The following is a 24,264-nucleotide window of genomic DNA, read 5'->3' as shown; positions in this document are numbered from 1 at the left end:
ACTTGTAACCTTGAATGACCCCCTCACACTTGTAACCTTAAATGACCCCCTGTGTGCACACACTTGTAACCTTGAATGACCCTGTGTGCACACACTTGTAACTTTGTAAGACCCCGTGTGTGCACACACTTGTAACCTTGAATGACCCTGTGTGCACACACTTGTAACTTTGTATGACCCTGTGTGTGCACACACTTGTAACCTTGAATGACCCTGTGTGCACACACTTGTAACTTTGTTTGACCCCGTGTGTGCACACACTTGTAACCTTGAATGACCCCCCGTGTGCACACACTTGTAACCTTGAATGACCCTCTGTGTGCACACACTTGTAACATTGAATGACCCCCTGTGTGCACACACTTGTAACCTTGAATGACCCCCTCACACTTGTAACCTTAAATGACCCCCTGTGTGCACACACTTGTAACCTTGAATGACCCTGTGTGCACACACTTGTAACTTTGTAAGACGCCGTGTGTGCACACACTTGTAACCTTGAATGACCCTGTGTGCACACACTTGTAACTTTGTATGACCCCGTGTGTGCACACACTTGTAACCTTGAATGACCCCCCGTGTGCACACACTTGTAACCTTGAATGACCCCCCGTGTGCACACACTTGTAACCGCGTATCACCCCGTGAGTGCACACACTTGTAACCTTGAATGACCCCCTGTGTTCACACACTTGTAACCTCGTATCACCCCGTGAGTGCACACACTTGTAACCTTGAATGACGCCCTGTGTGCACACACTTGTAACCTAGAATGACCCCCTGTATGCACACACTTGTAACCTTGAATGACCCCCTGTGTGCACACACTTGTAACCTTGAATGACCCTCTGTGTGCACACACTTGTAACATTGAATGACCCCCTTTGTGCACACACTTGTAACCTTGAATGACCCCCATGTGCACACACTTGTAACCTTGAATGACTCCCTCACACTTGTAACCTTAAATGACCCCCTGTGTGCACACACTTGTAACCTTGAATGACCCTGTGTGCACACACTTGTAACTTTGTATGACCCCGTGTGTACACACTTGTAACCTTGAATGACCCTGTGTGCACACACTTGTAACTTTGTATGACCCCGTGTGTGCACACACTTGTAACCTTGAATGACCCCCCGTGTGCACAGACTTGTAACCTTGAATGACCCCCCGTGTGCACACACTTGTAACCTTGAATGACCCCCTGTGTGCACACACTTGTAACCTTGTATGACCCGGTGAGTGCACACACTTGTAACCTTGAATGACCCCCTGTGTGCACACACTTGTAACCTAGAATGACCCCCGTGTGCACACACTTGTAACCTTGAATGACCCCCTGTGTGCACACACTTGTAACCTTGAATGACCCCCTGTGTGCACACATTTGTAACCTTGAATGACCCCCTGTGTGCATACACTTGTAACCTTGAATGACCCCCTGTGTGCACACACATGTAACCTTGAATGACCCCCCGTGTGCACACACTTGTAACCTTGTATGACCCCCCATGTGCACACACTTGTAACCTTGAATGACCACCTGTATGCACACACTTGTAACCTTGAATGACCCCTGTGTGCACACACTTGTAACCTTGAATGACCCAATTTGTGCATACACTTGTAACTTTGTATGACCCCCGTGTGCACACTTTTGTAACCTTGAATGACCCCCCGTGTGCACACACTTGTAACCTTGAATGATTCCATGTCTGCAAACACTTGTAACCTAGAATGACCCCCGTGTGCACACACTTGTAACCTTGAATGACCCCCTGTGTGCACACACTTGTAACCTTGAATGACCCCCTGTGTGCACACACTTGTAACCTTGAATGACCCCTGTGTGCACACACTTGTAAACTTGAATGACCACCTGTGTACACACACTTGTAACCTTGAATGACCCCCCATGTGCACAGTCTAGTAACCTTGTATGTCCCCCTGTGTGCACACACTTGTAACCTTGAATTACCCCCTGTGTGTACACAATTGTAAACTTAAAGACCCAGTGTGTGCACACACTTGTAACCTTGTATGACCCCGTGTGTGCACACACTTGTAACCTTGAATGACCCCTCGTGTGTACAAACTTGTAACCTTGAATGACCCCCTAGGTGCACACGTTTGTAACCTTGAATGACCCCCTGTGTGCACACACTTGTAACCTTGAATGACCCCCTGTGTGCACACACTTGTAACCTTGTATGACCCCCTGTGTGCACACACTTGCAACTTTGTATGACCCCCCCCTGTGTACACACTTTTGTAACCTTGAATGAACCCCTGTGTGCACACACTTGTAACCTTGAATGACTCCCTGTCTGCACACACTTGTAACCATGAATGACCCCCTGTGTGCACACACTTGCAACCTTGAATGACCCCCTGTGTGCACACACTTGTAACCTTGAATGAACCCCTGTGTGCACACACTTGTAACCTTGAATGACCCCCTGAGTGCACACACTTGTAACCTTGAATGACCCCCTGTGTGCACACACTTGCAACCTTGAATGACTCCATGTCTGCACACACTTCTAACCTTGTATGACACCCTGTGTGCACACACTTGTAACCTTGAATGACCCCCTGTGTGCACACACTTGTAACCTTGAATGACCCCCTGTGTGCAAACACTTGTAACCTTGTATGACCCCCTATGTGCACACATTTGTAACCTTGAATGACCCCGTGAGTGCACACACTTGTAACCTTGTATGACCCTGTGAGTGCACACACTTGTAACCTTGAATGACCCAGTGTGTGCACACAATTGTAACTATGTATGACCCCCCTGTGTGAACACTCTTGTTACCTTGAATGACCCCCTGTGTGCACACACTTGTAACCTTGAATGACCCCCTGTGTGCACACACTTGTAACCTTGAATGACCCCCCTTATGCACACACTTTAAGCTTATATGACCCCCTGTGTGCACACACTTGTAACCATAAATGACCCCCCTTGTGCACACACTTGTAACCTTGAATGACCCGTGTGTGCACACACTTGTAACTATGTATGACCCCCCTGTGTGCACACACTTGTAAACTTGAATGACCCAGTGTGTGCACACACTTGTAACCTTGTATGACCCCGTGTGTGCACACACTTGTAACCTTGAATGACCCCTCGTGTGTACAAACTTGTAACCTTGAATGACCCCCTGTGTGCACACACTTGTAACCTTGAATGACCCTCCGTGTGCACACACTTGTAACATTGAATGACCCCCTGTGTGCACACTCTTGTAACCTTGAATGACCCCCATGTGCACACACTTGTAACCTTGAATGACCCCCTCACACTTGTAACCTTAAATGACCCCCTGTGTGCACACACATGTAACCTTGAATGACCCTGTGTGCACACACTTGTAACTTTGTATGACCCTGTGTGTGCACACACTTGTAACCTTGAATGACCCTGTGTGCACACACTTGTAACTTTGTTTGACCCCGTGTGTGCACACACTTGTAACCTTGAATGACCCCCCGTGTGCACACACTTGTAACCTTGAATGACCCTCTGTGTGCACACACTTGTAACATTGAATGACCCCCTGTGTGCACACACTTGTAACCTTGAATGACCCCCTCACACTTGTAACCTTAAATGACCCCCTGTGTGCACACACTTGTAACCTTGAATGACCCTGTGTGCACACACTTGTAACTTTGTAAGACCCCGTGTGTGCACACACTTGTAACCTTGAATGACCCCCTCACACTTGTAACCTTAAATGACCCCCTGTGTGCACACACATGTAACCTTGAATGACCCTGTGTGCACACACTTGTAACTTTGTTTGACCCCGTGTGTGCACACACTTGTAACCTTGAATGACCCCCCCGTGTGCACACACTTGTAACCTTGAATGACCCTCTGTGTGCACACACTTGTAACATTGAATGACCCCCTGTGTGCACACACTTGTAACCTTGAATGACCCCCTCACACTTGTAACCTTAAATGACCCCCTGTGTGCACACACTTGTAACCTTGAATGACCCTGTGTGCACACACTTGTATCTTTGTAAGACCCCGTGTGTGCACACACTTGTAACCTTGAATGACCCTGTGTGCACACACTTGTAACTTTGTATGACCCTGTGTGTGCACACACTTGTAACCTTGAATGACCCTGTGTGCACACACTTGTAACTTTGTTTGACCCCGTGTGTGCACACACTTGTAACCTTGAATGACCCCCCGTGTGCACACACTTGTAACCTTGAATGACCCTCTGTGTGCACACACTTGTAACATTGAATGACCCCCTGTGTGCACACACTTGTAACCTTGAATGACCCCCTCACACTTGTAACCTTAAATGACCCCCTGTGTGCACACACTTGTAACCTTGAATGACCCTGTGTGCACACACTTGTAACTTTGTAAGACCCCGTGTGTGCACACACTTGTAACCTTGAATGACCCTGTGTGCACACACTTGTAACTTTGTATGACCCCGTGTGTGCACACACTTGTAACCTTGAATGACCCCCCGTGTGCACACACTTGTAACCTTGAATGACCCCCCGTGTGCACACACTTGTAACCTCGTATCACCCCGTGAGTGCACACACTTGTAACCTTGAATGACCCCCTGTGTTCACACACTTGTAACCTCGTATCACCCCGTGAGTGCACACACTTGTAACCTTGAATGACGCCCTGTGTGCACACACTTGTAACCTAGAATGACCCCCTGTATGCACACACTTGTAACCTTGAATGACCCCCTGTGTGCACACACTTGTAACCTTGAATGACCCTCTGTGTGCACACACTTGTAACATTGAATGACCCCCTTTGTGCACACACTTGTAACCTTGAATGACCCCCATGTGCACACACTTGTAACCTTGAATGACTCCCTCACACTTGTAACCTTAAATGACCCCCTGTGTGCACACACTTGTAACCTTGAATGACCCTGTGTGCACACACTTGTAACTTTGTATGACCCCGTGTGTACACACTTGTAACCTTGAATGACCCTGTCTGCACACACTTGTAACTTTGTATGACCCCGTGTGTGCACACACTTGTAACCTTGAATGACCCCCCGTGTGCACAGACTTGTAACCTTGAATGACCCCCCGTGTGCACACACTTGTAACCTTGAATGACCCCCTGTGTGCACACACTTGTAACCTTGTATGACCCGGTGAGTGCACACACTTGTAACCTTGAATGACCCCCTGTGTGCACACACTTGTAACCTAGAATGACCCCCGTGTGCACACACTTGTAACCTTGAATGACCCCCTGTGTGCACACACTTGTAACCTTGAATGACCCCCTGTGTGCACACATTTGTAACCTTGAATGACCCCCTGTGTGCATACACTTGTAACCTTGAATGACCCCCTGTCTGCACACACTTGTAACCTTGTATGACCCCGTGTGTGCACACACTTGTAACCTTGTATGAACCCCCACCCCGTGTGCACACACTTGTAACCTTGTATGACTCTGTTTGCCTTTACTTGTAATTTTTAATGACCCCCTGTGTGCACACACTTGTAACCTTGTATGACACCCTGTGTGCACACACTTGTAACCTTGTATGACCTTCTGTCTGCACACACTTGTAACCTTGTATGACCCCGTGTGTGCACACACTTGTAACCTTGTATGACCCCGTGTGTGCACACACTTGTAACCTTGTATGACCCCGTGTGTGCACACACTTCTAACCTTGAATGACCCCTTCTCTGCACACACTTGTAACCCTGAAAGACCCCCTGTGTGCACACACTTGTAACCTCGTATCACCCCGTGAGTGCACACACTTGTAACCTTGAATGACCCCCTGTGTTCACACACTTGTAACCTCGTATCACCCCGTGAGTGCACACACTTGTAACCTTGAATGACGCCCTGTGTGCACACACTTGTAACCTAGAATGACCCCCTGTATGCACACACTTGTAACCTTGAATGACCCCCTGTGTGCACACACTTGTAACCTTGAATGACCCTCTGTGTGCACACACTTGTAACATTGAATGACCCCCTTTGTGCACACACTTGTAACCTTGAATGACCCCCATGTGCACACACTTGTAACCTTGAATGACTCCCTCACACTTGTAACCTTAAATGACCCCCTGTGTGCACACACTTGTAACCTTGAATGACCCTGTGTGCACACACTTGTAACTTTGTATGACCCCGTGTGTACACACTTGTAACCTTGAATGACCCTGTGTGCACACACTTGTAACTTTGTATGACCCCGTGTGTGCACACACTTGTAACCTTGAATGACCCCCCGTGTGCACAGACTTGTAACCTTGAATGACCCCCCGTGTGCACACACTTGTAACCTTGAATGACCCCCTGTGTGCACACACTTGTAACCTTGTATGACCCGGTGAGTGCACACACTTGTAACCTTGAATGACCCCCTGTGTGCACACACTTGTAACCTAGAATGACCCCCGTGTGCACACACTTGTAACCTTGAATGACCCCCTGTGTGCACACACTTGTAACCTTGAATGACCCCCTGTGTGCACACATTTGTAACCTTGAATGACCCCCTGTGTGCATACACTTGTAACCTTGAATGACCCCCTGTCTGCACACACTTGTAACCTTGTATGACCCCGTGTGTGCACACACTTGTAACCTTGTATGAACCCCCACCCCGTGTGCACACACTTGTAACCTTGTATGACTCTGTTTGCCTTTACTTGTAATTTTTAATGACCCCCTGTGTGCACACACTTGTAACCTTGTATGACACCCTGTGTGCACACACTTGTAACCTTGTATGACCTTCTGTCTGCACACACTTGTAACCTTGTATGACCCCGTGTGTGCACACACTTGTAACCTTGTATGACCCCGTGTGTGCACACACTTGTAACCTTGTATGACCCCGTGTGTGCACACACTTCTAACCTTGAATGACCCCTTCTCTGCACACACTTGTAACCCTGAAAGACCCCCTGTGTGCACACACTTGTAACCTTGAATGACCCCCCTGTGTGCACACACTTGTAACCTTGAATGACTCCTTGTGTGCACACACTTGTAACCTTGAATGACCCTGTGTGTGCACACACTTGAAACCTTGTAAAACCCCTGTGTGCACACACTTGTAACCTTGAATGACCCCTTGTGTGCACACACTTGTAACCTTGAATGACCCCCTGTGTGCACACACTTGTAACCTTGAATGACCCCCTGTGTGCACACACTTGTAACCTTGAATGACCCCCTGTGTGCACACACTTGTAACCTTGAATGACCCCCTGTGTGCACACACTTGTAACCTTCAATGACCCAGTGTGTGCACACACTTGTAACCTTCAATGATCCCCTGTGTGCAAACACTTGTAACCTTGAATGACCCCCTGTGTGCCCACACTTGTAACCTTAAATGACCCCGTGTGTGCACACACTTGTAATCTTCAATGACCCCCTGTGTGCACACACGGGGTCATTGAAGGTTACAAGTGTGTGCACACACTTGTAACCTTCAAGGACCCCGTGTGTGCACACACTTATAACCTTGAATGACCCGTGTGTGCACACACTTGTAACCTTGAATGACCCCGTATGTGCACACACTTGTAACCTTCTATGACCCCGTATGTGTACACACTTTTAACCTTGCATGACCCCCTGTGTGCACACACTTGTAACCTTGAATAACCCTGTGTGTGCACACACTTGTAACCTTGTATGACCCCCTGTGTGCACACACTTGTAACCTTATATAACCCTGTGTGTGCACACACTTGTAACCTAGAATGACCCCTGGGTGCACACTTGTAACCTTGTATGTCCCCCTGTGTGCACACACTTGTAACCTTGAATGACGCAGTGTGTACACAGACTTGTAGCCTTGTCTGACCCCCTGTGTGCACACACTTGTAACCTTGAATGACCCCCTGTGTGCACACACTTGTAACCTTGAATGACCCTGTGTGTGCACACACTTATAACTATGTATGACCCCGTGTGTACAAACTTGTAACCTTGAATGACCCCCTGTGTGCACACACTTGTAACCTTGAATGACCCCCCGTGTGCACACACTTGTAACCTTGTATGACCCCGTGTGTGCACACACTTGTAACCTTGAATGACCCCGTGTGTGCACACACTTGTAACCTTTAATTAACCCGTTTGTGCACACACTTGTAACTATTTATGACCCCCCGTGTGCACACACTTGTAACCTTGAATGAATGACCCCCTGTGTGCACACACTTGTAACCTTGAATGACCCTGTGTGTGCACACACTTATAACTATGTATGACCCCGTGTGTACAAACTTGTAACCTTGAATGACCCCCTGTGTGCACACACTTTTAACCTTGAATGACCCTGTGAGTGCACACACTTGTAACCTTGAATGACCCTGTGTGTGCACACATTTTTAACCTTGAATGTCCCTGTGTGTGCACACATTTTTAACCTTGAATGACCCTGTGTGTGCACACACTTGTAACCTTAAATGACCCTGTGTGTGCACACACGTGTAACCTTGTATGACTCTGTGTGTGCACACATTTGTAACCTTGTATGACCCCGTGTGTGCACACACTTGTAACCTTGTATGACTCTGTGTGTGCACACACTTGTAACTTAGAATGACCCCCGTGTGCACACACTTGTAACCTTGAATGAACCTGTGTGTGCACACATTTGTAACCTTAAATGGTCCTGTGTGTGAGGGAGGTGTCTGGAACTTAGTATGCAGGAATAGAAAACCAAAAACAAAGAAAGGCTTTTCTTGAACAAACTTTACTGAAGAAAAATAATGCAGAAACAGGTAAATCAAATTGAGGTCAATATTGAACCAGAATAAAGAACAAATAAAATCTTTACAATGAAAACTTTAAGCACAAGTCTCTCAGCAAGCACAGAACCCAGCGGGTATTGTTGGTGAGTTATTTTTTAAAATGTCCAGGAACAATAGAGTATACATAAGTATCACAGCAGAGGCCTTTTGATCTGAGCATTAAAGATAAGCATACCCAACGATCACAGCAGAGGTCTTTTGTCTCAGCAGTAGGATAAGCATACCCAACGATCACAGCAGAGGTCTTTTGTCTCAGCAGTAGGATAAGCATACCCAAGTATCACAGCAGAGGTCTTTGGGCTCAGCAGTAGGATAAGTATACCCAAGTATCACAGCAGAGGTCTTTGGGCTCAGCAGCAGGATAAGCATACCCAAGTATCACAGCAGAGGTCTTTGGGCTCAGCAGCAGGATAAGCATACACAAATATCACAGCAGAGGTCTTTGGTCTCAGCAGCAGGATAAGCATACCCAAGTATCACAGCAGAGGTCTTTGGTCTCAGCAGTAGGATAAGCATACCCAATTATCACAGCAGAGGTCTTTGGTCTCAGCAGTAGGATAAGCATACCCAACGATCACAGCAGAGGTCTTTGGTCTCAGCAGTAGGATAAGCATACCCAAGTATCACAGCAGAGGTCTGATCTCAGCAGTAGGATAAACAAACCCAAGGATTGCAGCAGAAGTTTTGGTCTCAGCAGTAGGATAAGCATACACAAATATCACAGCAGATGTCTTTGGTCTCAACAGTAGAATAAGCATACACAAGTATCACAGCAGACGTCTTTGGTCTCAGCAGTAGGATAAGCATACACAAGTATCACAGCAGAGGTCTTTGGTCTCAGCAGTAGGATAAGCATACACAAGTATCACAGCAAAGGTCTTTGGTCTCAGCAGTAGGATAAGCATACCCAACGATCACAGCAGATGTCTTTGGTCTCAGCAGTAGGATAAGCATACACAAGGATTTCAGCAGAAGTTTTGGTTTCAGCAGTAGGATAAGCATACACAAGTATCACAGCAGAGGTCTTTGGTCTCATCAGTAGGATAAGCATACACAAGTATCACAGCAGAGGTCTTTGGTCTCAGCAGTAGGATAAGAATACACAAGTATCACAGCAGAGGTCTTTGGTCTCAGCAGTAGGATAAGCATACACAAGTATCACAGCAGAGGTCTTTGGTCTCAGCAGTAGGATAAGCATACCCAAGTATCACAGCAGAGGTCTTTGGTCTCAGCAGTAGGATAAGCATACACAAGTATCACAGCAGAGGTCTTTGGGCTCAGCAGCAGGATAAGCATACCCAAGGATTGCAGCAGAAGTCTTGGTCCCAGCAGTAGGATAAGCATACACAAATATCACAGCAGAGGTCTTTGGTCTCAGCAGTAGGATAAGCATACACAAGTATCACAGCAGAGGTCTTTGGGCTCAGCAGCAGGATAAGCATACACAAGTATCACAGCAGAGGTCTTTGGGCTCAGCAGCAGGATAAGCATACCCAAGTATCACAGCAGAGGTCTTTGGGCTCAGCAGTAGGATAAGCATAACCAAATATCACAGCAGAGGTCTTTGGTCTCAGCGATAGGATAAGCATACACAAGTATCACAGCAGAGGTCTTTGGTCTCAGCAGTAGGATAAGCATACACAAGTATCACAGCAGAGGTCTTTGGGCTCAGCAGTAGGATAAGCATACCCAAGTATCACAGCAGAGGTCTTTGGTCTCTGCAATAGGATAAGCATACCCAAGTATCAAAGCAGAGGTCTTTGGTCTCAGCAGTAGGATAAATATACCCAAATATCACAACAGAGGTCTTTGGTATCAGTGGTAGGATAAGCATACACAAGTATCACAGCCGAGGAGCAGGAACAAGGTGATAAGTACCTTCTTAGGCAATAACTCAATACAGAGTGATGTACTGAGCAGCCTTAAATAGGGACTCTCACACCTGTGCCTTCCAGGTGGGAGTCCTAACAATCAGAGGCAGTCCTTTTAAATCTAGGCAAGACCCTGACACTGTGTGTGCGCACATTTGTAACCTTGAATGACCTCCTGTGTGCACACACTTGTAACTTAGAATGACCCCCTGTGTGCCCTTGAATGACCATATGTGTAGAGACACTTGTAACCTTGTATGACCCTGTGTGTGCACTCACTTGTAACATTGAATGACCCTGGTGTAAACACACTTGTAACCTTGTAGAACACACTTGTAACCATGAATGACTTCCTGTGTACACACATTTAAAACCTTAAATGATCACCTTTGTGCAATTTTGTGTGACCCTGTGTGTGCACACACTTGTAACTTTGTATGACCCCGTGTGTGCACACACTTGTAACTTTGTATGACCCCGTGTGTGCACACACTTGTAGCTTTGAATGACCCCGTGTGTGCACACACTTGTAACTTTGAATGACCCTATGTGTGGACACACTTGTAACCTTGAATGAACTTGTGTGTGCACACACTTGTAATCTTGAATGACCCTGTGTGTGCACACATTTGTAACCTTGAAGGACTGGGGGTTATTGTGACATAATGAGTGACACATCGACAGACTGAGGGACACAAGTAGACTGGGCTTTACAGTGACATACTGATGGACACAGGTAGACTGGGGGCTATTGTGACATACTGAGGGACACAGTGACACAGTGAGGGACAAATGTAGACTGGGCATTACAGACTGAGGGACACAGTGACAGACTGATGAACACAATGACAGAATGATGGACACAGGTACACTGAAGGTATTGTGGCATACTGAGGGACACAGTGACAGACTGAGGGACAAAGATAGACTGGGGGTATTGTGACATACTGAGGGACACAGTGACAGACTGAGGGACAAAGGTAGACTGGGGGTTATTGTGACATACTGAGGGACACAGTGACAGACTGAGGGAAACAGTGACAAACTGAGGGAAAAAGGTAGACTGGGGGTTATTGTGACATCTGAGGGACACAGTGACATACTGAGGGGCAAAGGTAGACTGGGGGTTATTGTGACATACCGAGAGACACAGTGACAGACTGAGGGATACAAGTAGACTGGGCATTACAGTGACAGACTGATGGAAACAGGTAGACCGGGGGTTATTGTGACATACTGAGGGACACAGTGACAGACTGAGAGACAAAGGTAGACTGGGGGTTATTGTGACATACTGAGGGACACAGTGACAGACTGAGGGAAACAGTGACAAACTGAGGGGAAAAGGTAGACTGGGGGTTATTGTGACATCTGAGGGACACAGTGACAGACTGAGGGACACAGTGACAGACTGAGGGACAAAGATAGACTGGGGGTATTGTGACATACTGAGGGACACAGTGACAGACTGAGGGACAAAGGTAGACTGGGGGTTATTGTGACATACTGAGGGACAAAGTGAAAGACTGAGGGACACAAGTAGACTGGGCAATACAGTGACAGACTGAGGGACACAGTGACAGACTGAGGGAAACAGTGACAAACTGAGGGAAAAAGGTAGACTGGGGGTTATTGTGACATCTGAGGGACACAGTGACATACTGAGGGGCAAAGGTAGACTGGGGGTTATTGTGACATACTGAGAGACACAGTGACAGACTGAGGGACACAAGTAGACTGGGCATTACAGTGACAGACTGATGGAAACAGGTAGACCGGGGGTTATTGTGACATACTGAGGGACACAGTGACATACTGAGGGAGAAAGGTAGACTGGGGATTATTGTGACATACTGAGGGACACAGTGACATACTGAGGGAGAAAGGTAGACTGGGGATTATTGTGACATACTAAAGGACACAGTGATAGACTGAGGGACACAAGTAGACTGGGCATTACAATGAGAGACTGAGGAACACAGTGACAGACTGATGGACACAGATTGACTGGGGGTTATTTTGACATACTGAGGGACACAGTGACATACTGAGGGACACAGTGACATACTGAGGGACACATTGACATACTGAGGGACACAGTGACAGACCGAGAAACACAGCGAAAGACTGAGGGACACAGGTAGACTGTGGGTTACAGTGACATACTGAAGGGCACAGATATATTGGGGGTCATAACAACAGACTGAGGGACACAGGTAGACTGGCGGTTATATGACAGATGGACATAAGTAGACTCTTTGGCCCTATGAATAGTCTGAGCTACAAGGATAGACTGGGAGTTTCATAAAGAGACTGAAGAAATATTATGTATCACACTGGAAGACTAAACGATTAGGGGACACAGGGAGTAAGGTAACCATGAAAGACTGAACAACACAAGGAGAGACAATAGTGTATACTGACAAAAGAGATACACAAATAGGATTAGCTATACTAATACAGAATTCAATAATATTTGTCATTTTTACAAATAACCACAAAATGACACTATCCCCTTAAAGTATAACGACTACATTTGCAAAAAAAAAAGTCACAGGGACGCTAATTATGGAGAAAGGGGACAACATGTGATCCCTAACCTGCTTACAACACACTCTGAGGGACACAGTGACAGGCTGAGGGACACAGTGACAGGCTGAGGGACACAGTGACAGACTGAGGGAAAAGGTAGACTGGGGGCTAATGTGACATCTGAGGGACACAGTGACAGACTGAGGGACACAAGTAGACTGGGCATTACAGTGACAGACTGATGGATACAGGTAGACTGGGGGTTATTGTGACATACTGAGGGATACAGTGACATACTGAGGGACACAACTACACTGGGCATTACAGTGACAGACTGAGGGACACAGTGACAGAGTGATGGGCAAAGGTAAACTGGGATTTATTGTGACAAACTAAGGGACACAGTGACAGACTGAGGGACACAAGTAGACTGGGCATTACAATGACAGACTGAGGGACACAGTGACAGACTGATGGACAAAGGTAGACTGGGGGTTATTGTGACATACTGAGGGACACAGTAGCAGACTGAGGGACACAAGTAGACTGGGCATTACAATGACAGACTGAGGGACACAGTGACAGACTGATGGACAAATGTAGACTGGGGATTATTGTGACATACTGAGGGACACAGTGACAGACTGAGGGACACAAGTAGACTGGGCATTACAATGACAGACTGAGGAACACAGTGACATACTGATGGACACAGGTCGACTGGGGGTTATTTTTTTTAATTATTTTTTTCCATTTATAAATATCAGATTTTATTATGAGCAAATCTAGTTTTAGGTATTTTTTTTTATTTTTTTAAATATTTTTTTTTATTGAGGTTTTGCATCAGATAAAAAAGGATACAGGAAATCTCATAACTGAAATAACAAAGTGTTCGTGAAATACAATACAAGAATAAAAGTATGAAACAGAATGATTGCTAACATTTGGTTTCTGAAACCTCTATTTTATGTTATATATAGCTTTCATGCATGACTATTTCACTGGTCACTTATGGACCCAATGTAACAGGTAAGACTGGTGAGCTATAATAGTCATCTTAAAGACCTTTAATTTGTATACAAATAGTAAAATATGAACGTATATGAGTTTCATTAAGTATTGGTTTGGGATTCAGCGGGTAAGTAACGCTCAGGGAACCAACACTATATGAAACATTAGAAACCCTTCAAATGTCACATGAGGGAGGAGGCCTGCGATAGAGTTCAGCAATACATGTATTTATATAAAAACATACATAAACTTGCACATATGTGCACATGCACATAGAAGCACTCACCTATATAGCCCCAAAAGATATAGCATCAGTAATATATAATATTTAAAATACCTATCCATCTGGAATAACTAAAGACCTGTTTTCCACATATGTTGAAACCTATATGAGAAAATTGTGACATTAGATAACTCCATAATACATGAGAATATACAAGTTAGTGGAAGGGAAACAGAACCCTATTCCAAGCTCATTGCTCTTAATATTGAGAAAGATGACAGATAGGTCTATATAATTCCAATACTGTAGTCTTAACTATTCTTGGTTATTTGAAGTCTTAAGTATAAGCATTTGAGTCACTCAGACAACTATATGGTAGACTTCTGATATATAGGTTCTATATAATATAAGTAGCAGGGGTATCGTAAGCCATAGATTGCAGTCACTAAAACATTCCTCTTAGTGTAACATACAAATAAGCAGTACTGAATCTATACTAAGGGGTGAGTGTTTGAAAATGTGTAACATAAAGAGAACAGGCATGTAGTGAATCTAGAACACCTGTCGCCAACAAAATTGTTATTAATAAGGACCCATATGCTTGCCACAGGGGCTTAGTAATGGTTCAGCACATCTAGCAGCATATGAAGTGTTAAAAGATAACCTTAAAACTAAATGCGTGAGTACTAACAACAATAGCCAGCAATATATATGTATATATAAAAAACTTTCCTACATAACCCAGATATTTATAACATCAATAAGAGGTAATATTTAGCACGGCTGCCTCCTTAGGATAGGTCTGAGAACTCTCTCCTGTATACATTGATGCACATAAGCAGAATTGTAACACTAGATATCTACTTATCAATAAAAATGTATGAGGATATAGCAGGGTCTGATGATAAATTCAGCTAAACAAGTACATATGCCAATTATCACATATTAGATAGTTTTAATGCCAGTCATCAGCATATGGTCATTGAGGCTAGCCCCAGGGGTGAATACTTGAGAACGTGCAGTATATAACGAATAGGCTTGTTCCAAACAGGGACTTATCCAACTTATTGCTCGAGAGCTTGATGAAAAGGCATATACAAAAAGTGAGAGGGTAACTCATAGCAGGCCATCTTCCATTACCCTTAGTTGCTTGTGTGGTTAGCCTATACCATCACGGCTTAACAATGAAAAGAAGACCAAATAGACTTTGGGAGCGTCAGCTCGGTCTTTGAAACAACAAACAGCGCATAGTCTCTGCCAGCTCAGTCTATCTATTAGAACCTGTGCATGGATGAGTAAGCAGCTCGAGGGCACTCCTCCTCTGAGGACCGAGCGGGACACTATACTCTCAGTATCAGTCTCAGAGGACTGGGACAGAGACTTCATGCTGGGCTGAGAGTAGAAGGCTGTAAGTGAAATCAGGTTGTTCAGGAAAACTCTGACAAATGTCTCCTCTGCTGTAACATACAGCGCAGTGATCCGTTGTCGCTCTATAACGCTCCCATTCTGCGTAACAAAATGGCGTCCATCTTTTTCCCGGGGGCCGGCCGCATCCCCCATTAAAGATGCCATGGTAAGGGATCCAGGCTTCTCTTCAATATGTGGCGATCTACAAGCTTGTTCTTTCACCTCCTGCAACTGACACATGGTTGCCTTAGCTACTCTTTGCCGAACAATGTGTATCTTAGCATCTGCTGCTCCAGTCTCCGTTTCCTTTGTTTCTTGAAATGGGTATCTTATGAGTAGGCTGACCATATTGCCACTTTAAGAAGGAACACATATGAAAAATACATATGTGAGGGTTCTTATACAAAACCATTTCTTTAAACAGCCCTGAAAACAGCCCTGACATATGTATTTTTCATATGTGTCCCTTTTTAAAGCAGCAATATGGTCAGCCTACTTATGAGGGACATGAGACTTTCAAACTGCCCACTCCTCTTTTGGTCTAGGCTGATTAGTAGTTGGTGTATATCGTTACCGGCTTCTCCATCTTCGATTTAAAAGTGGGTATATGTTACAGCAAGGTTTAAACCGTTTTATCCAGATAACTGGGGGGGTTATTGAAAGATATTATGAGCGCTGCAGCCGGAGTCTTCAGCATTCCACGTTAGGGCTCCCTGTAGTAGTATATGCAATATTTATATCCAACGGTGCAGCATTTTCTGCTACAGTTTGTACACTGTAGTTAAAATAGCAATGCCACAGAAATGGTGAAATAATTTGCAAAATAGTTATATCATTTGAGGAGCTCCTAATTTTCACGTCCTAGTATGGCTGCTGCCTAGCCACGCCCCCCGACTGGGGGTTATTTTGACATACTGAGGGACACAGTGACAGACTGAGGGACACAGTGACAGACTGATGAACAAAGGTAGACTGGGGGTTATTATGGCATACTAAGGGACACATTGACATACTGAGGGACACAGTGACGGACCGAGAGACACAGTGACAGACTGATGAACAAAGGTAGACTGGGGGTTATTATGGTATACTAAGGGACACATTGACATACTGAGGGACACAGTGACGGACCGAGAGACACAGTGACAGACTGAGGGACACAGGTAGACTGTGGGTTACGGTGACATACTGAAGGGCACAGATATATTAGGGGTTATAACAGATTGAGGAACACAAGTAGACTGGCGTTTATATGACAGATGGACATAAGTAGTCACATAAAGAGACTGAAGGAATATTATGTATCACACCGGAAGACTAAAAGATTAGGGGACACGAGTGTAGTAACCATCAAAGACTGAATAATACAAGGAGAGACAATAGTGTATACTGACAAAAGAGATACACAAATAGTATGGGTATAGCTATACTAATACAGAATTCATTAATATATGTCATTTTTATAAATAACCACAAGATGGCACTATCCCCTTAAAGTATATTTTTTTTTAAAAAGTCACAGGGACGCTAATCATGGAGAAAGGGGACAACATGTGATCCCTGGCCCTACCCTGCTTACAACACACTCTGCCAGCATATAAATCCCCCAGCAGAGTGTGGTGATATCTCACAACAGTGCAATTCATTTTTACTCATATAAATACTTAGGGCTTACAATGACAGACTGAGGGGCACAGTGACAGACTGAGGGACACAGTGACAGACTGAGGGGCACAGTGTCAGACTTAGGGGCACAGAGTCAGACTGAGGGGCACAGAGTCAGACTGAGGGGCACAGTGACAGACTGAGGGACACAGTGACAGACTGAGGGGCTAAGTGACAGACTAAGGGACACAGTAACAGACTAAGGGGCACAGTGACAGACTGAGGGACACAGTGACAGACTGAGGGACACAGTGACAGACTGAGGGACACAGTGACAGACTGAGGGACACAGTGACATACTGAGGGACACAGGTAGACTGGGGGTTATTGTGACATACTGAGGGACACAGTGAAAGACTGAGGGACACAAGTAGACTGAGCATTACAGTGACAGATTAAGGGACACAGTGTCAGACTGAGGGACAAAGGTAGACTGGGGGTTATTGTGACAGACTGAGGGACACAAGTAGACTGGGCGTTACAGTGACAGACTGAGGGACACAGTGACATACTGAGGGACAAAGGTAGACTGGGGGTTATTGTGAAATACTGAGGGACACAGTGAAATACTGAGGGACACAAGTAGACTGGGCAATACAGTGACAGACTAATGGACACAGTGACAGACTGATGGATACAATGACAGACTGATGGACACAGGTAGACTGTGGGTTATTGTGACATACTAAGGAACACAGTGACAGACTGAGGCACACCAGTAGACTGGGCATTACAGTGACAGACTGAGGGATACCGTAACAGACTGAGGGGCGCAGTGACAGACTGAGGGACACAATGGCAGACTGATGGACACAGGTTGACTGGGGGTTATTGTGACATAATGAGGGACACAGTGACAGACTGAGGACAAAGGTAGACTGGGGGTTATTGTGACATACTGAGGGGCACAGTGACAGACTGAGGGGCACAGTGACAGACTGAGAGACAAAGGTAGACTGGGGGTTATTGTGACATACTGAGGGACACAGTGACAGACTGAGGGGCAAAGGTAGACTGGGTATTATTGTGAAATACTGAGGGACACAGTGACATACTGAGGGACAAAGGTAGACTGGGTATTATTGTGAAATACAGAGGGACACAGTGACATACTGAGGGACAAAGGTAGACTGGGGGTTATTGTGACAGACTAAGGGGCACAGTGACAGACTGAGGGGCACAGTGACAGACTGAGGGGCACAGTGGCAGACTGAGGGGCACAGTGACGGACTGAGGGGCACAGTGACGGACTGAGGGGCACAGTGACAGACTGAGGGACACAGTGACAGACTGAGAGACAAAGGTAGACTGGGGGTTATTGTGACATACTGAGGAACACAGTGACATACTGAGGCACACACTAGTAGACTGGGCAATACAGTTACAGACTGATGGACACAATGATAGACTGATGGACACAGGTAGACTGGGGGTTATTGTGACATACTGAGGGACACAGTGAAAGACTGAGGGACACTAGTAGACTGGGCAATACAGTGACAGACTGATGGACACAGTGACAGACTGATGGACACAATGACAGACTGATGGACACAGGTTGACTGGGGGTTATTGTGACATGAGGGACACAGTGACATAGTGAGGGACAAAGGTAGACTGGGGGTTAATGTGACATTCTGAGGGGCACAGTGACAGACTGAGGGGCACAGTGACAGACTGAGGGGCACAATGACAGACTGAGGGACACAAGTAGACTAGGAGTTATTGTTACATACTGAGGGACACAGTGACATACTGAGGGAAAAGCTAGTCTGAGGTTATTGTGACATACTGAGGGACACAGTGACAGACTGAGAGAAAAAGGGTAGATTGGGCTTTATTGTGACATCTGAGGAACACAGTGACATACTGAGGGACACAGTGACAGACTGAAGGACACAAGTAGACTGGGCATTACAGTGACAGACTGATGGACACAATGACAGACTGATGGACACAGGTTGACTGGGGGTTATTGTGACATGAGGGACACAGTGACATAGTGAGGGACAAAGGTAGACTGGGGGTTATTGTGACATTCTGAGGGGCACAGTGACAGACTGAGGGGCACAGTGACAGACTGAGGGGCACAGTGACAGACTGAGGGGCACAATGACAGACTGAGGGACACAAGTAGACTAGGAGTTATTGTTACATACTGAGGGACACAGTGACATACTGAGGGAAAAAGGTAGACTGGGGTTATTGTGACATCTGAGGGACACAGTGACAGACTAAAGGACAAAGGTAGACAGGGTTATTGTGACATACTGAGGGACACAGTGACAGACTGAGGGACACAAGTAGACTAGGCATTACAGTAACAGACTGATGGACAAAGGTAGACTGGGGGTTATTGTGACATACTGAGGGACAAAGGTAGACTGGGGATTATTGTGACATACTGAGGGACACAGTGAAAGACTGAGGGACACAAGTAGACTGGGCGTTACAGTGACAGATTAAGGGACACAGTGTCAGACTGAGGGACAAAGGTAGACTGGGGATTATTGTGACATACTGAGGGACATAGTGAAAGACTGAGGGACACAAGTAGACTGGGCAATACAGTGACAGACTAATGGACACAGTGACAGACTGATGGATACAATGACAGACTGATGGACACAGGTAGACTGGGGGTTATTGTGACAAACTAAGGAACACAGTGACAGACTGAGGGATAAAGGTAGACTGGGAGTTATTGTGACATACTGAGGGACACAGGGACATAGTGAGGGACAAATGTAGACAGGGGGTTATTGTGACATACTGAGGGACACAGTGACAGACTGAGGGACACAAGTAGACTGGGCATTACAGTGACATACTGAGGGACACCGTAATAGACTGAGGGGCACAGTGACAGACTGAGGGACACAGGAAGACTGGGGGTTATTGTGACATACTGAGGGACACGGTGACAGACTGAGGGACACAAGTAAACTGGGCAATACAGTGACAGACTGATGGACACAGTGACAGACTGATGGACAAAGTGACAGACTGATGGACACAATGACAGACTGATGGACACAGGTAGACTGGGGGTTATTGTGACATACTGAGGGACACAGTGAAAGACTGAGGGACACAAGTAGACTGGGCAATACAGTTACAGACTGATGGACACAGTGACAGACTGATGGACATAGGTTGACTGGGGGTTATTGTGACATAATGAGGGACACAGTGACAGACTGAGGGACAAAGGTAGACTGGGTATTATTGTGAAATACTGAGGGAAACAGTGACATAGTGAGGGACAAAGGTAGACTGGGAGTTATTGTGACATTCTGAGGGACACAGGGACATAGTGAGGGACAAAGGTAGACTGGGGGTTATTGTTACATACTGAGGGTCACAGTGACAGACCGAGGGACACAAGTAGACTGGGCATTACAGTGACAAACTGATGGACACAATAACAGACTGATGGACACAATGATAGACTAATGGGCACAGGTAGACTGTGGGTTATTGTGACATACTGAGGGACACAGTTACAGACTGAGGGACACAAGTAGACTGGGCAATACAGTTACAGACTGAGGGACACAGTGACATTCTGAGGGACAAAGGTAGACTGGGGGTTTTTGTGACATACTGAGGGACACAGGGACATAGTGAGGGACAAATGTAGACTGGGGGTTATTGTTACATACTGAGGGTCACAGTGACAGACCGAGGGACACAAGTAGACTGGGCATTACAGTGACAGACTGATGGGCACAGTAACAGACTGATGGACACAATGATAGACTGATGGACACAGGTAGACTGTGGGTTATTGTGACATACGGAGGGACACAGTGAAAGACTGAGGGACACAAGTAGACTGGGCATTACAGTGACAGACTGAGGGACACAAGTAGACTAGGAGTTATTGTTACATACTGAGGGACACAGTGACATACTGAGGGAAAAGGTAGACTGGGGGTTATTGTGACATACTGAGGGCACAGTGACAGACTGAGGGAAAAAGGTAGATTGGGGGTTATTTTGACAGACTGATGGACACAGTGACATACTGAGGGACACAGTGACAGACTAAGGGACACAGTGACAGACTGAGGGAGAAAGGTAGACTGGGGGTTATTGTGACATCTGAGGGACACAGTGACAGACTGAGGGAGAAAGGTAGACTGGGGGTTATTGTGACAGACTGAGGGACACAGTGACAGACTGAGGGAGAAAGGTAGACTGGGGGTTATTGTGACATCTGAGGGACACAGTGACAGACTGAGGGAGAAAGGTAGACTGGGGGTTATTTTGACAGACTGAGGGACACAGTGACAGACTGAGGGAGAAAGGTAGACTGGGGGATATTTTGACAGACTGAGGGACACAGTGACAGACTGAGGGACACAAGTATACTGGGCATCACAGTGACAGACAGAGGGACACAGAGACAGACTAAGGGACACAGTGACAGACTGAGGGAAAAAGGTAGACTGGGGGTTATTGTGACATCTGAGGGACACAGTGACAGACTGAGGGAGAAAGGTAGACTGGGGGTTATTTTGACAGACTGAGGGACACAGTGACAGACTGAGGGACACAAGTATACTGGGCATCACAGTGACAGACGGAGGGACACAGTGACAGACTGATGGATACAATGACAGACTGATGGACACAGCTAGACTTGTGACATACTATTGGTTATTGTGACATACTGAGGGACACAGAGAAAGACTGAGGGACAAAGGTAGAGTGGGGGTTATTGTGACATACTGAGGGACACAGAGAAAGACTGAGGGACAAAGGTAGAGTGGGGGTTATTGTGACATACTGAGGGACACAGAGACAGACTGAGGGACACATGTAGACTGGGTATTACAGTGACAGACTGATGGATACAATGACAGACTGATGGACACAGCTAGACTGGGGGTTATTGTGACATACTGAGGGACACAGAGAAAGACTAATGGACAAAGGTAGACTGGGGGTTATTGTGACATACTGAGGGACACAGTGACAGACTGAGGGACACAAGTAGACTGGGCATTACAGTGACAGACTGAGGGACACAGTAACAGACTGAGGGACACAGGTAGACTGGGGGTTATTGTGGCATACTGAGGAACACAGTGACAGACTGAGGGACACAAGTAGACTGGGCATTACCATGACAGAAAGGGACACAGTGACAGACCGATGGACACAGGTAGACTGTGCAATATAGTGACAGACTGAGGGACACAATGACAGACTGATGGACACAATGACAGACTGATGGACACAGGTAGACTGTGGGTATTGTGACAAACTGATGGATACAATGACAGATTGATGGACACAGGTAGACAGGGGGTTATTGTGACAGACTGAGGCACACAGTGACAGACTGAGGGGCACAGTGACAGACTGAGGGACAAAGGTAGACTGTGCAATACAGTGACAAACTGAGGGACACAGTGACAGACTGATGGACACAATGACAAACTGAGGGACACAGGTAGACTGGGGGTATTGTAAAAGACCAATGGACACAATGACAGACTGAGGGACACAGGTAGACTGGGGGTTATTGTGACATACTGATGGACACAGTGACAGACTGAGGGACACAGTGACATACTGAGGGAAAAAGATAGACTGGTGGTTATTGTGACATACTGAGGGACACAAGTAGACTGGGCATTACAGTGACAGACTAGGAGTTATTGTTACATACTGAGAGGCACAGTGACATACTGAGGGAAAAGGTAGACTGGGGGTTTTTGTGACATACTGAGGGCACAGTGACAGACTGAGGGAAAAAGGTAGATTGGGGTTATTGTGACATCTGAGGGACACAGTGACATACTGAGCGAAACAGTGACAGACTGAGGGACACAAGTAGACTGGGCATTACAGTGACAGACTGAGGGAAAAAGGTAGACTGGGGGTTATTGTGACATCTGAGGGACAGAGTGACAGACTGAAGGACAAAGGTAGACTTAGGGTTATTGTGACATACTGAGGGACAAAGGTAGACTGGTGTTTATTGTGACATACTAAGGTGCACAGTGGCAGACTGAAGGACAAAAAGACTGGGCATTACAGTGAAAGACTGAGGAACACAGTGACAGACTGATGGACACAATGACAGACTGATGAATACAGGTAGACTGGGGGTTATTGTGCCATACTGAGGGACACAGAGACAGACTGAGGTACACAGTGACAGACTGAGGGACAAAGGTAGCCTGGGGGTTATTGTGACGTACTGAGGGACACAGAGACAGACTGAGGGACAAACTGACAGACTGAAGGACAAAGGTAGACTTAGGGTTATTTTGACATACAGAGGGACACAGTGACAGACTGAGGGACACAAGTAGACTAGGCATTACAGTAACAGACTCATGGACAAAGGTAGCCTGGGGGTTATTGTGACATACTGAGGGACACAGTGACAGACTTAGGGACAAAGATAGACTAGGGGTTATTGTGACATACTGAGGGACACAGTGACAGACTGAGGGACACAAGTAGACTGGGCATTACAGTGACAGACTGAGGGACGCAGTAACAGACTGAGGGACACAGGTAGACAGGGGGTTATTGTGGCATACTGAGGAACACAGTGACAGACTGAGGGACACAAGTAGACTGGGCATTACCATGACAGAAAGGGACACAGTGACAGACTGATGGACACAGGTAGACTGTGCAATATAGTGACAGACTGAGGGACACAGTGACAGACTGATGGACACAAT

The sequence above is a fragment of the Bombina bombina genome, chromosome 12, assembly GCF_027579735.1.
Source record: "Bombina bombina isolate aBomBom1 chromosome 12, aBomBom1.pri, whole genome shotgun sequence".
NCBI classification, from domain to species: domain Eukaryota; kingdom Metazoa; phylum Chordata; class Amphibia; order Anura; family Bombinatoridae; genus Bombina; species Bombina bombina.
The sequence above is the reverse complement of the archived record's forward strand: the minus strand, read 5'-3'. Positions refer to the sequence as shown.